Here is a 13,271-nt window from a genome sequence, read left to right on the forward strand (position 1 = left end):
TTTAATTATTTATTAGGGATAATTCAGAGTCGGCGGTTCGCTGCCGTTCTGATATTTATATTTAATTTAATTTAGTTTACTTGTTACTTTGTACTTTGTACGGAGCTCCATTCGCCTGTATTGAGGGCCTCCCATATTGGCGGAATACATATGACAGGCGAGACTTGAGTTTTCGTTAGGTTAGAACTGTTAGTAAAATAATATTGTAGGATATTTATTATATGTACTGTTAGCTTTATACAGCTAGTTATATATTACATTAGATTAGGAATTAAGTATTTTAGGAATTCGAAATCGTTTTGTAAACTGTTAATTTGTAGTCGTTTGAATTTTGTACGGGACATATACACGTGTCTACTTGTAGCAACGTTAGTATACTGTCCTTGTGCATAATTTTGTAAATGTTTAGTTAAGTGTTTTGACTTGTTTCTTTATTATAACTTAGAAACTTTTCCGTATCTTGATCGGTGTCTCATAGTTGAGAATGGCTGCTATCAATTTACGGTCAGCTACACAGGATGACCTTGGTGCACGTTGGAGGGTTTAGGCCCTGCGACGGCACAGAAAGTCTTGGAGATGAGAGATGAGGGCGACCTCACTCTACAAAAACTGGTGTCTCTTTCGAGGATAGGCATGGAAAGGTGGCAGAAATGGCTATGTGATGGGGTTATCACGGGCATAATGGTCACCGCTCCCGTAGAGGTGCAATCACCATGCCTATCAACCTCATCACAGGCAGATAGGCTTAATAGACAAGAGGACGCAGTGATGGACATGCAGCATCAATTTAAGGAGCTGCAGGTCCAGTTTAGAGACTTAGTGGTAACACTGGAGACAGAGGCTCTTAAAAAATCAGAAGAGAGCATGGCTGCCTCGCCTCCAAAGAAGACCTCTAATCCAGCCACTATGCAACTGACTACACCTAAGGGTGGTCAGTATGTCAGAAGCCAAGGGCAACAAACAAATAGCTGGTCACTCTTGGGGGATAGAGGTACAATTCATGCTTCCACTTTAAATTCAGTTTTACAACTTAAAATAATTTTAAACTTGAATTTAGTTTTGACAATATATCAACATGTACGTATGAAGTCGCTTTAACTTTGACTTTTAAACTCTATTTTTTTTTCAATTTGAAATTCAACAATATACAATTACCATGTAATCTGTATACATATGAACATATTTTTTCAATCATTTATCATTCATGACGACTTCTGTATGATAACACATTTGAATAAATACTTGTAAAACTTCACTTCTGTTTCATTTTTTAATGCCAACTCATTGCAGAAATTATGTAATGACCAAACGCAAGCGTATCACGCCGATTTGGCAAGACCCAACGTTTGTCATCGAAGGCACACAGACCCAACTTGTTGACGGCATAAACGTACAGTTGGTATTTATCGCTTCTAATCGAATTCATTTTACATATTTCAATTTTGTTTTCGAATAAACAGTCCATGTACATTTCTTGCCTTAGATCGCGTCTGATGGTCGTCTTTGCAACACCCTTAGCTACCTGTTTTTTTAAATTTCACTACGCTTTCCGTTAGAATGTGTGCATCGAACCGTTTTAAGTTGTGAAAAACACACGGTATGTGACTAGGATATTTGTACTTCAAATTACACTCGGTATGGGCAGCGCCGCGAAATTTACCACTCAAATGGCAGTGATCTCGCATCACTGTACTGCTGTCCGTGAAGTGTTTGCCGCATATGTGACATCGACTACTTGTCATGAAAGACTGCTCGTCCTGAAGAGTCATGACGAGCGGTTCTGGATGATCTAAATATCTTTGATTTGTTTTTCTTCCTCTATGATACATTACAAAAAAACTTTTTACTAACGTTGTCCCACCTGTAAATGACGGGTGGTTTCGTATATCTGTCTTCCACTTGGTATCCAAACCCACAGGGTTCGAATTTTGCACTCTTGGTCGTGCTTGAATAGTCTGGGTTTGGCTCACAAGAATCCATTTGATCTTCACATGTTTCGAAATCGGCATAGATGATGAAAGGTACTTTCATTTGTTTCTGAAAGTCCTGAAATGATAAGAGAGCATCGTCTTCACTGGGAAATTCTATTCTCTGTGTTTTGTGATTGGAATATAGTTCCACGTGTTTGTTTAACAGTACGTTACTTGTGAAACATTGCAAACAATGCTGACAAAAATGTGTTTGATGTTTCGTTTTTTTCGTTCTACTTAAAATGTGTTTAAATTTGGAATGCGGCAGTAATGTGTTTTTACACCTTCTTGTAAAAAGAGCAGATTGACGTGATGACGGGACTGTTTCGTCTTTGTCACGTACATGGGATAAACGGTTTTATCCTCAACCCCAAATACGTTTACTGCTATATCGTTCTGTCTTTCGAATTTGTCGATTTGAGAAATGGAGACGGGATACTTGATACCTGTCATATCTAATTCACATTCGTACTTCTCGTAATGAGAAACGCGTTCGGGTAGGGCAACGACCGGATGGAGAGACGCCAAAACCGACCATAAGAAGCACTTTTCGTCACGATTAAGGACATTGATCAAATGGTGTGTATGAAAAGTGGATGGAGGCGGTATGTAAGAGGAACTATTCAGAGGTGAGTAATTTGCAACGTGTATTTCTAGCTTGATGATTTTCTTGAGTACCCATGCAGACCCTTGTCGAACGAATTCCTCCAATGAGGCAACATTTTCTGATAAGCGTCATTAATATCGTGTTCTAGACCCGATTCATTTGGCATCAATATGTATGTTTTACTCAAGAAATGTGGTGTGGTCTGCACTACATTACATTCTCGATCTTCTTTTTCCAATGATGTACGAATGTTTAAGTTCCATTTAATCCCATTCAAACTCTCACACAGATTTTGTACATGTTCCATCACTTCCATTTTTGAAATAGTAAAAAATGTGAGTATGTCAGTATTGTCCTCGAAATTCGGAAAAATATATCTGACATTAGCATTTCCTCCCAAACTCACATCGTCCGAAAAAGTATGTCCTTCTTGCACAGATGATCCCAACAGCGGCGACTGAACAACGGAAGGCCCCGGCAGCGGCGACTGATCTCGCATTGGTGGTGGTGTCCTTGAGGGTTCAGGTAGAGATGATTGAATAGCTTTTACCACCAGTCTGTGTTAACCCATGACTCTTGTTCACATGTGCTTTCATGATATATTTCCCTTTGAACGTCTTATTGCATACGTGACATTTGTGATTTCTCTTTTTTTGCACGTTATTCACGTGTATCCTCAGGTTACTTGAATCGTTAAACATCTTCCCACATACATTACACCTTAACTGTTGGTAATGCGTCTTCATGTGATTATCCAGTTTGTTTTATGTAGGAAATGACTTCTCACACACGTCACTATTACTGTCTTTAAGCACGTTATTTTGTTCACCACTATTTTCATGTCTGAATTTTTTAGTCGGAGATAAATCCACTGCATCCAATATCCTTTTCAACTTTCTCGCAGTTTCTATGGCATTTTCGTTTCCACTGGACATTGGACTAAGTAAATCCTCAACATATCGTACTGTCATGCTTCTCGTTCAAGTGTTCCCTCACTTTCGTCCAAATGTAAAGGTTTTATATCCTGAATGGCAACCATTTTCGCTTGGTTTGTTTCATTTTGTTCTCAAATTGAAGAGGCGTGGTCTTCACAAAAAGTTTTACACCTCGTTGACTCTTTGCTTTGCTACGCATGCTCCGTCTGAGTGACGTGGGTTGATCCGCCTGATTGGTTGATCCACACTGGACTTATGGACTTACCGACTTTCATTAGATGGGGTGACATCATCCTCCGACTTATTAGAGGTAATATCGGTATCCGGTGGGGTGATCAATGAATCGTAGGGTTTTTCATGTCTGATGATGTCGTCATATTTTGTCTTTGATGTCAATATCATTGCTCTAGCCATGTCAAGTAATTTCCGAAGAATACGGGTAATCTTTTACTCACTGCAAGTAGTCTCCGTCTTCTCTGACGTCTACTGATCCCTCCGTCAATACGCCACGTATGACCACTTTATGTTTAGCTATATTCATTTTATCCTGTCAGAAATTGTAATGCTATCTACTGCAACGTTATGAATTATTTCTATCAGAAACTTGAGTTGTTGATCTGTTAAGGTCAACAAGATGCCTTTCTTCTGCTTGTCCGATGCTATCGACCAGAATTCCACTAAACTTTTCATTGTTTTTTAGGGAAATACAACACCGTATCTTCTCCCGGTAAGATCCTGGTGCGGAGTGGTGGAACTTCGGAGCGTAGGTCGATGGTATTTACGTCTGGAGTGGAAGGTGAGACATTGATTAACAAATAATCGAATCTGTTTGACGTTGCCAATTGATTGGCTTCTCTGAAATAAGGCTCTGTCTAGGAAATATCTGTCGCCCCAATGCCTCTACTTGCGATTGATCTATGTAGTTTCTAAACAGAACGAAATATTGCGTATTTAGACTCAATGTGCGCTTGACTTTTCCTTTTCTGGAATACGTTCTGTACTAAAAACATGACGGTAAAGTTTTGATGATGAGATTTCAAGCAAAACATTTTCATCAGACGTGGGCTGTCCACTCCCGCTGCCATACAGTCGTCTTTCACCAAAAGTTTATGAACTTCTATATCCCCCATTCGTTAAACTGATCTTCGTTTGGTAAACCTTGATGAAACGTGATTTGCCTTAACTCGTCAAATGTGGGCTGCCACGTGTCGTAACATAGAATGTTTTTTTGGGGGTGGGGGTGGGTCGCTTAACATACCACTGACGTTCTCCAATATCGTTTTGGTCAGGAATGTTTTTCCGGAACTGGATGCGCCACATATCATAATTCTGCATGGGCCATGGGGATTGAAATTTGATGAGACTTTCTCTGGTATACCATGCCATCGTTAATTGTAAAATGACAACACAAACACGATACCTTGCTATTTACAAGTTTTTTCTTTCTTTTTCTACAACTTTTTTTTGTCTGAATATAAACATTTTTTCTTGTATACTTTTACGGACTATTTTCAATTCCGTACAACATGTTTGATGACTATTTATGTTATGAAAACAGTAAGGAAAGGATCTCTGGATGAATTCGTATACATAATTGTCATTTGCTTCTAAGTTATTTCCAAAAGGTCTTTGGGTGGATTCCATCGGTACCCCTCTACAGCGATTCAATAGATAATACAAATAATATTGCCCACACACTCTCGATGTGTTGCTCTGCAACCGTCTGTCGTTGTACTTGTTAGTTTCAAATTAGAAATAACTCGGTGAATGTCCATAACTGTCGAAGAATTCCTTCTTTTCCTTTGATTCACAATAGAAAGCCAACCAGCGTCTTCCCGGACTATCGCTATTGTCCGTCTTGACGATGTAGCCAATTGGAAATGTTTCCATTTCACCCGGTACCTCGTCACGTGCGTAAACCCCTATCACGGTTTCTCTCATAACAGGATCTCAGTCTATGATGCAACGCAACTGTGAGGTGTTCATGGCAACACTATATCACTCGCGGCGTTGATTTCGAAGTAACACGGATATTCACAGTAAATGATGCAGGACACTGCTGTCGTCAATGCCGTCCCAAAGATGGCCTCTAGTCTGACGTTCCCTTGTTTGTTCCCGGGAATGGTAGTCTGATCACCGGTAGTGCCGTACTTGAGTTTTATGGGGGTTTCCACCGACTGGTATTCCATCTACGTAGACTCCTATGGATGTGACGTCATAGGATTGAAAAACCAGGGGTTCTGCTCGTAGTCACCGGTGGTACTGGTGGTGTTCACGAATCCAACTACGATGGGGTTTGGTCTAATCCCTTGGAATATATTATCGTAAGTGAAATTTGTGGTTCCTTTAGGGATGGTCATCTGCTTGACCATGGTCTGTGTAAATTGGTCACGTCGAGAGCTTGACTTTGTGCATAGATGACGGCTGGGTTGACCTTGACTTTGCTCACACGTAATCGAATGTCTTCGAATGCTACCTTGTACCGGACAGGAGACAAACATTTGGTTTGGAACGATAAAGTTTGACGTTGACATTGACTTGGTTCAATATATATCTGTCCATCTTGAACAAATCGTGATAAAGCGGACCGATCACATCTTCCACTTTTCCACCTTCAAACATTTGAGGTCTTTTCAAGAGCGCGTTGTTTGATCCGGTCCTAGGACTATGTTCACCCATAGCTCCCTCGTCGTCCCGATTCTATATTTGGGTAGTCAACTGAGTCGTCTTTGCTTCAGTACTGTATTTCAAAAGACTCTGTATGTAAGCCTTGTATGAATAATAACTAGTCTTCCCTGTAGAGTAAACGTCCACTTGTGAAAATAACGAAGGTAAAAACAAATTGACGGGTCCCACGTCATCTGTAAGGGCTATGGCGGTTCCGTCTGCTTTTGTTATTTTCACCTTTGCATAGATTAGACTGTTCCGTAAATCTAGTAATTCTAATCCGTTTTGTCCGGAAACGACGAATTCTATGACGGAGTCACTCGTGATCTGAGATAACGGTAACACGTCTTGATAGTAAATGTGTTCTATTGCTGTCTTTGTCGGTGGAAGGTCAAATACCGCTAATTCTGACGGTTGTGCTTCTCTGAAGAATCTTTGTTTAACGCAGCCATTGTGATATTAGACTCTTATGAATCCTCTTTTTGTTTGAATTCCTTTTCACTGTTTTTCTATTCACTTTACTCGCCTTCCGTTTTGCTTTATTTGTTTTTCGTTTCTTCAGATGCGTTCGTGGAGTGTTTAGACGTCGGCGTTTCCTGGCAGACTGACGACGATTTGGAGTCCGTTTCCTTTTCATCTTGGATTTGGATTGTTCTACAACTTGTTGAGCTGGAGAGCTCATGTTTACGTTTACCTCTCTCGAAGGTAAGGATTTTTCTCCCACTTTGTCGTTTTTGTCAATGGGAATCATGAATTCGTTCGAATTCTGTGACAATCCTCCACCGAATTGCTTCACGTTTCGTTTCGTATTGTCTTCATAAGCATTTTCCTTTTCACGTGCCACCTCCTGATAATGTTTAATCTATTTCCCCCCGTTGGGAACGTACATCTTTGAAACGTTTATGATAGAAAAGGATATTGTTTAGAGTGAAGTGTGATCGTCGATTGATCTTTTAAAAATGAAGCTGGATCACCATTTCCCGTCTTTATATGCAATTCTATGTCTCTAACTTCTGACTTTTTCACAGGTACATAGTATGGAACATCGAACGATTGGGACCAGTTTGCTACTTTCAAGGCTCTTTTCAGATGGAGAAGAATTTCCGTTACACCATCAACAAAGCTTTCGTCACATACGTCGCTGTGTAGGTATAAGTTCTGTCTCGTCTTCCTGCCACTCGTAGTTATGTCGACTAAGGCCACTTTCCGATTTCCATGTATATAGATTTAGCGGTGTTTAGAAGTGTGCACCGAAATGGTAAGGTTTGTTTTGTGGAAAGTAATTCTTACTTTCATCACTGTGAATTACTACGTAATGTGACATCTTAGACTTTGCTTACGTCTCTGATGTCTTTCTCTGCTATCCACTGGTTATATTTAGACGGCCACCCTTCGAATTTTGCCAACCATTCGATTTGGTCAGCTCTCTTACGCTTTTTCAAATTTTATTCGATGAACCATAACGCGTTTTCGTCCTTGTCCGCTCTCTGTAGTTCGGATTGATAAAAGTTCCCTGTGATTGGCTCGTTTAAAAAATCTATTAACTGGTACTCTGGTATACCCTGAAGACCATTGTTTTTGATAAGCTCGTTTAAACGGTTAAGTGTGAGATTCTCACCAGGCTTCCAATTTTAAACATAAACTCTTTTGTTTCTGTTTTAACGTGACGGTTGTTTCCCTTTTCTGTTTATTTCTGAGATACATTTAGGCGAAGAGATAGGCTTCGTTGGTTTTGGTTAACTCTTTGGGAGCGGTACCATTTAACGATCTGTGAGGTGTAGCATTGTCACTCTTGACGAAATCGTGCAATTTGTCTGCATGACATAGGTTCTGTATTTCGTGAAATACCCCTACATCGTGGTCTTTAGCGTTCTTATGACGCGCTCGACCACAGAAGCTTTCTGTTCATTGTGGCTAGTAAAGTATTTAATGTCATTGTCTTCACAATACTGTCTCATCAATTTCCCAGTAAATTCTTTACCTGCATCGGTACACAAACGGTTTTTTTTGTTGTGTCTGACGATCTTTCTAAAAGCATCTAACACGTCTTTTGTCGTTTTCGTTTTTGTAGGTTCCACCAATAAGAAGCGCCTGAATACGTCTATGACAACGAGAAGGAACCGAATACCACCATTCTGTTTAGAGACGTTCGACATGTTTGCACGATCGGCTTGGAATTACTCGTAAGGACCCGAGACTTCTACTCGTGCTCTCTTAAAAGAACGTTTGACAGGTTTTTGTAAGCTATAATCGTCTAATCTCTGGATATTTCTTCTAATCTTGTATAGACCTGGCGAGGTGAATCATCGGTATTTCAATACTTGCAGAACTTTCGTTGGACTCATAAAACTACCTCCGTTCTCGAAATTGTAATACGTCAACAAGTCGCTTCTCTTCCTCGGTCAACATTTTAAATGACAATACAGACAAAATATTTATATACACTCTTTTATTATAATGTTTTATGAAACCAGTCTTCTACACGATTCATGGACGTGACCATTTTACCAACTCTCTCTTTCCATTTTCCTGTTTTTAGTTCATTTACTCTCCATTCGGCATTACATAATGTGATATGAAAGCATTTCTAACACTTCTCTGGACTTCAAAACAAACAGTCTCTCGAATAAAGTCACGAATCACTCTGACGTCATCTACATAAATAAATGCGTCCTTTACATCACATTGTCTTTCACTCGTGATTTCTCGAATATGGTTTGCATATGTCAGTTCTAATACGTTGTCCATACTGACGACTGACTAATTCAAAAGTGTAGCATTCATTTCACGCTCCATGCTAATGTGCTTTCTATCACACTTGGAGGATAGGATGGAATGACGATCACTGCACTCTACAGAAAAGTTTTATGTTCCCAATATTTCAGTGCTTTCTCACAAATAATATAATCACTGACACCTTTGTGAAAAAACCCGTCACAAGCTAGCTGGTAAGGTGTCTGACGAACTATACAGCCCCACCGAACGAGCGTCAGCATTCCATCCGTACAGCTCGTCATGTAAAGGTGAACTAGGCGAGTGGTACCAATGTCCATCTGTTAGTAGAATTACGGGAAGCTGATCACCATCAACATCAATTTCCACATACTGATCACTGATCATAGGTATGTCTGAACTTCACCGATTTTCTTCACGTATTTCTTTATCTTTTCGCTATTCCGTCTTTGTGTAATGCAGAGTTATCTTCTCTTGGGAGCAGGTATGGATTGTTACGTCATTGGTTTGTACAAGGTATCAATTTTCTACGGTGTTGTGTAAGACCTTGACATTTTAAGGTAAATGGTCTCAACGATATACATCACATTCCTTTCCTTTCGTTTAGGGCAGCTTCGGCTGCAGCTGTTGCATGGTATTCAGACTCGTATATTCAGACAGCCGGAAGATGGAGTTCAGGGGCGTTTAAAACTTACAATCGCATGCCGGTTGTCCATTCCATTGAACATATTAACTGTTAAAGTTTCAGATTTCGGGAAAGTGGGGTACCATATCGACTTAACTATCACATTGTAGTTGTATAATAGCACTGATAATTTTTCATTGAAGAAATACTCATTGGAAGTTTAAGCCTTTCAGTCTGGTTTGTTGGATCCTCGCTTGTACGGTATGGTCATCTGGCGGCTTGCACTATACATGGGGAACCAAATCTGACGCTGGATTGTAGACTTGGTGTCCATATCTGGTGGCAGGGGGTATTGTGGTTTGACCCTACAGAAAATGAAGGCAAAACTGAATGTGTTGTTAAAGGTGAGGGATACCCCATCTGTCTTGTTGATACACTGCGGTGGAAATGACATCGGGATGATGGCTATTGGTGACTTATGCAGGTTGGCAAAAAGCACGTTTATTTGGGTGAAGGAGCAATTCCCAGACAGTCTTATTATTTGGTCCCAGATTTTGCATCGCCTTCATTATAGATACTCTGCAAATACCAAGGCGATTGAGAGGGCACGTCCGAAATTAAATGGGATTTGTGCGAAGGCTGTTCTGGGTTTTGGTGGAGCCTACATTAAGCATCCAAACATCAAAGCTAAATATCCAGAACTCTTTTATGATGGTATACATTTGTCCGAAACCGGGAATGATATTTTCATTAATGGGTTGCAAGGTGGGTTAGAATGGGTATTGTCAAAAGGGGGGTTAGAATGGGTATTGTCAAAAGGAGGGAAAGTGTTTCCACCAGAGTCCTAGAAATATTGTGACCCGGCATGTAGGATAATGTGGCCGCGCCCACCCCCTAAAAGGTGGCGGTGCTCCCAACATGACAAAAGGTTTCATGCTGGGATCAGTTGGCCTCGCGCGGCATATCCAATCAGTTTACCTTAAGATGCACTTTATCGCCGTTTCCGGGGTTTAGTGCACATCAATTATATTTCACAATATTCGGAATTTGGTGAAAATGAAACAATGACTTGTGTATATATGTTCACAGATTGTGTGACTTTGAACAATTGATGCTTGCATGGAGTGGTGTGGCTCCACAAGTGGTGTTTAAATTTATGAAACTGGTGTGGCTCCTAAACATAAAATATTTCACCTACAGCCGTGGCCACAAAATATGCCATAATCAAATAAATTTCAGAAATGTATATGATGTGTATGTTATTTTTTCAGCAATAATGGTTATCAACGTCATTTTATTTTATTTTTAAGAAAAACGTTTTACTTAGGTATATTATGTAATACTGTTGTAAATCATCTGTTACTATGACATTCGTTACTTTGGTATATTACGGTATTCTTTTTGTATATTACCTGTTACTGTGACGTCCGTTACTTTGGTATGTTATGCAATATTGTTGTATATCACCTGTCACAGTGAAATCCGTAACTTTTGTATTTTATGTAATACTGTGGTATATTACCTGTTATTGTGACGTATGTACTTTGGAATTTTATGTAATACTGTTGTATATTACTTATTACTGTGACGTCCGTTACTTTGGTATATTATGTTATACTATTGTATATTACTGTACCTGTTAAAGTAACGTCCGTCACTTTGATGTCAAGTAGCAGTTTATCTATGTCTATTAACATCTCGCTGATTTCGTCGGAATAACATTCTCGACAGAGACAATGATGTCTCGGCCACACTGCATGGAATCTAGAAGACATAAAATCCAAGATTTAGACATGAATGTTTAATTGATTATTGAATTATTAAAGAGAAAACAAGGAGAAAATAAAATCGGTGACAATATTTCGCCTTGGAACAAACCATTCCTGCATTCGAAGAAATTAGACATTGAATTGTTGAATTTAACACAACATTTTACATCGTTTTATAAAAAACGTATCATATTTAACAGTTTACCTTCTACTCCTTCCTTAATTAGTTTAAACCACAAATTCTGTCTGTTAACAAAATCGAAAGCTTTCTTTTAATCTATGAAACAACAATATAGCTTCTTTTTCTTCTTTAAAGGATAAAACCATCTGTTGGAATTAGGTATATATGTTAATTATTACTTCAAAGGTAGAGTCCATTTCATGATAGATAAACCTGTATTTTCACCTGTGGTTTCATGTACACATGATCACCAGGAATTATTTATTATACCTGTTAAAAAATGTAAATTTCAAAAATTTCAAAGACAATAAAGCATCCGCCTTAGCATCACGTTATCAGGTGAATAATAACCAATGTTAACATAAAAGCCTGGCATGTATATATATATCCTTTTTAACAGGTGTTGCCCTTGTACATATGCATGCATACAAATTAACAATAAAAGACAAACAATCAAATCATAATTCATATTTATGACAAAATAAATCAATATTTAATTGCCAAAATACTCGCCTAAACTACATGCACATGAAAGGCATGACACAAACATCAACATTTTAACCAAAAACCTACATTTCTACCATTGTTTCGGAGAATTTGTTAACACTCGCTCCACTCGGCCATCATAAAATATAAATACTCTATATTATAAAATATAACCTGGAATAATACCGCAAACTCAGAAAACTATTCTATGCCTTATTCGATCTGTTTGACAATGGAAATAATGTCCGATAAATTCTAGCTTTCTACGCTTAGCAGTGCTTGAACAAGTTTAGTATTACATCTTCAGAAAAAAAATCGACTCGCTCTGCTCAGCAGGGAAATTATGATTGTCATAATCTTTGGTGCCAGAAAGTAGTATACATGTACAACCGACATGACAATTATAATTTATTCGGTTTTTTTGAGTCTCTTTCTGAGTTGAAAATTTTGGGCAACACCAAAAATTAATTCCTGGGTCCCCCCTGAACATGTTGCCTACTTCTGAACAGCCTCCGATAGATATTGATCAACCTGCGAAAATACCATCAATTCTGCAGATGCATAATTATATATGTAACACTAGAACAGAATCTGAGAACTTATCTATGTGAAGTGTCAGATATGTACACCTGTGACGGTTCTGGTGTAATGTTCGAATGAAGTTGTGTCCAAGAATTATAATAATAATAATAAAAGACTTTATTTCAGGTCGATAACACTTTGAGTCAAAGACTCTTCTAACAAGTGGTCGACAGTTAGATGTACAATATTCACAACATGATATCATTAAAATTACATCATCACAGACATTGTGTATTGCAGAGAGCTTATGGAAATTGTCTATTAAATGAAAGTAGTGCACTCATAAAGCTCATGATGCGTACAGTTGTGTTGGAAGAAGATGAGACAGATAGAAACCGCTGCTGTAATATCCGATGTAACCTATGACAAAGACGACGAGGCACATTTAATATCTGTGAAAATGGCCAGAGGGAATAGCTGGACACAAAAGCAAAGAAAAAAGATAAGTTTATGGGTAAGTACAAGCGATAATAGCGTTTATTGTACCATCGTTTGATTAAAAAAAATTAAAAAAAATCATGTGAATGTAAATTTACATTTTGTGTGTAAATAGAAAATTGTTTATAGAGCTGTTATTAGAGTATTGAAGGATATGCAATATATAGAAAATAAATCTATACACAAATGTATATCACAGTGACCTCATTTAACAGACATTACGTGACACTGACTTCACTAAAAATAGCTGGAAACGACAAGCTTTGTGAACAACAGCA

Source organism: Mizuhopecten yessoensis, unplaced genomic scaffold (assembly GCF_002113885.1).
Source record: "Mizuhopecten yessoensis strain PY_sf001 unplaced genomic scaffold, ASM211388v2 scaffold9253, whole genome shotgun sequence".
In the NCBI taxonomy this organism is placed as follows: Eukaryota; Metazoa; Mollusca; class Bivalvia; order Pectinida; family Pectinidae; genus Mizuhopecten; species Mizuhopecten yessoensis.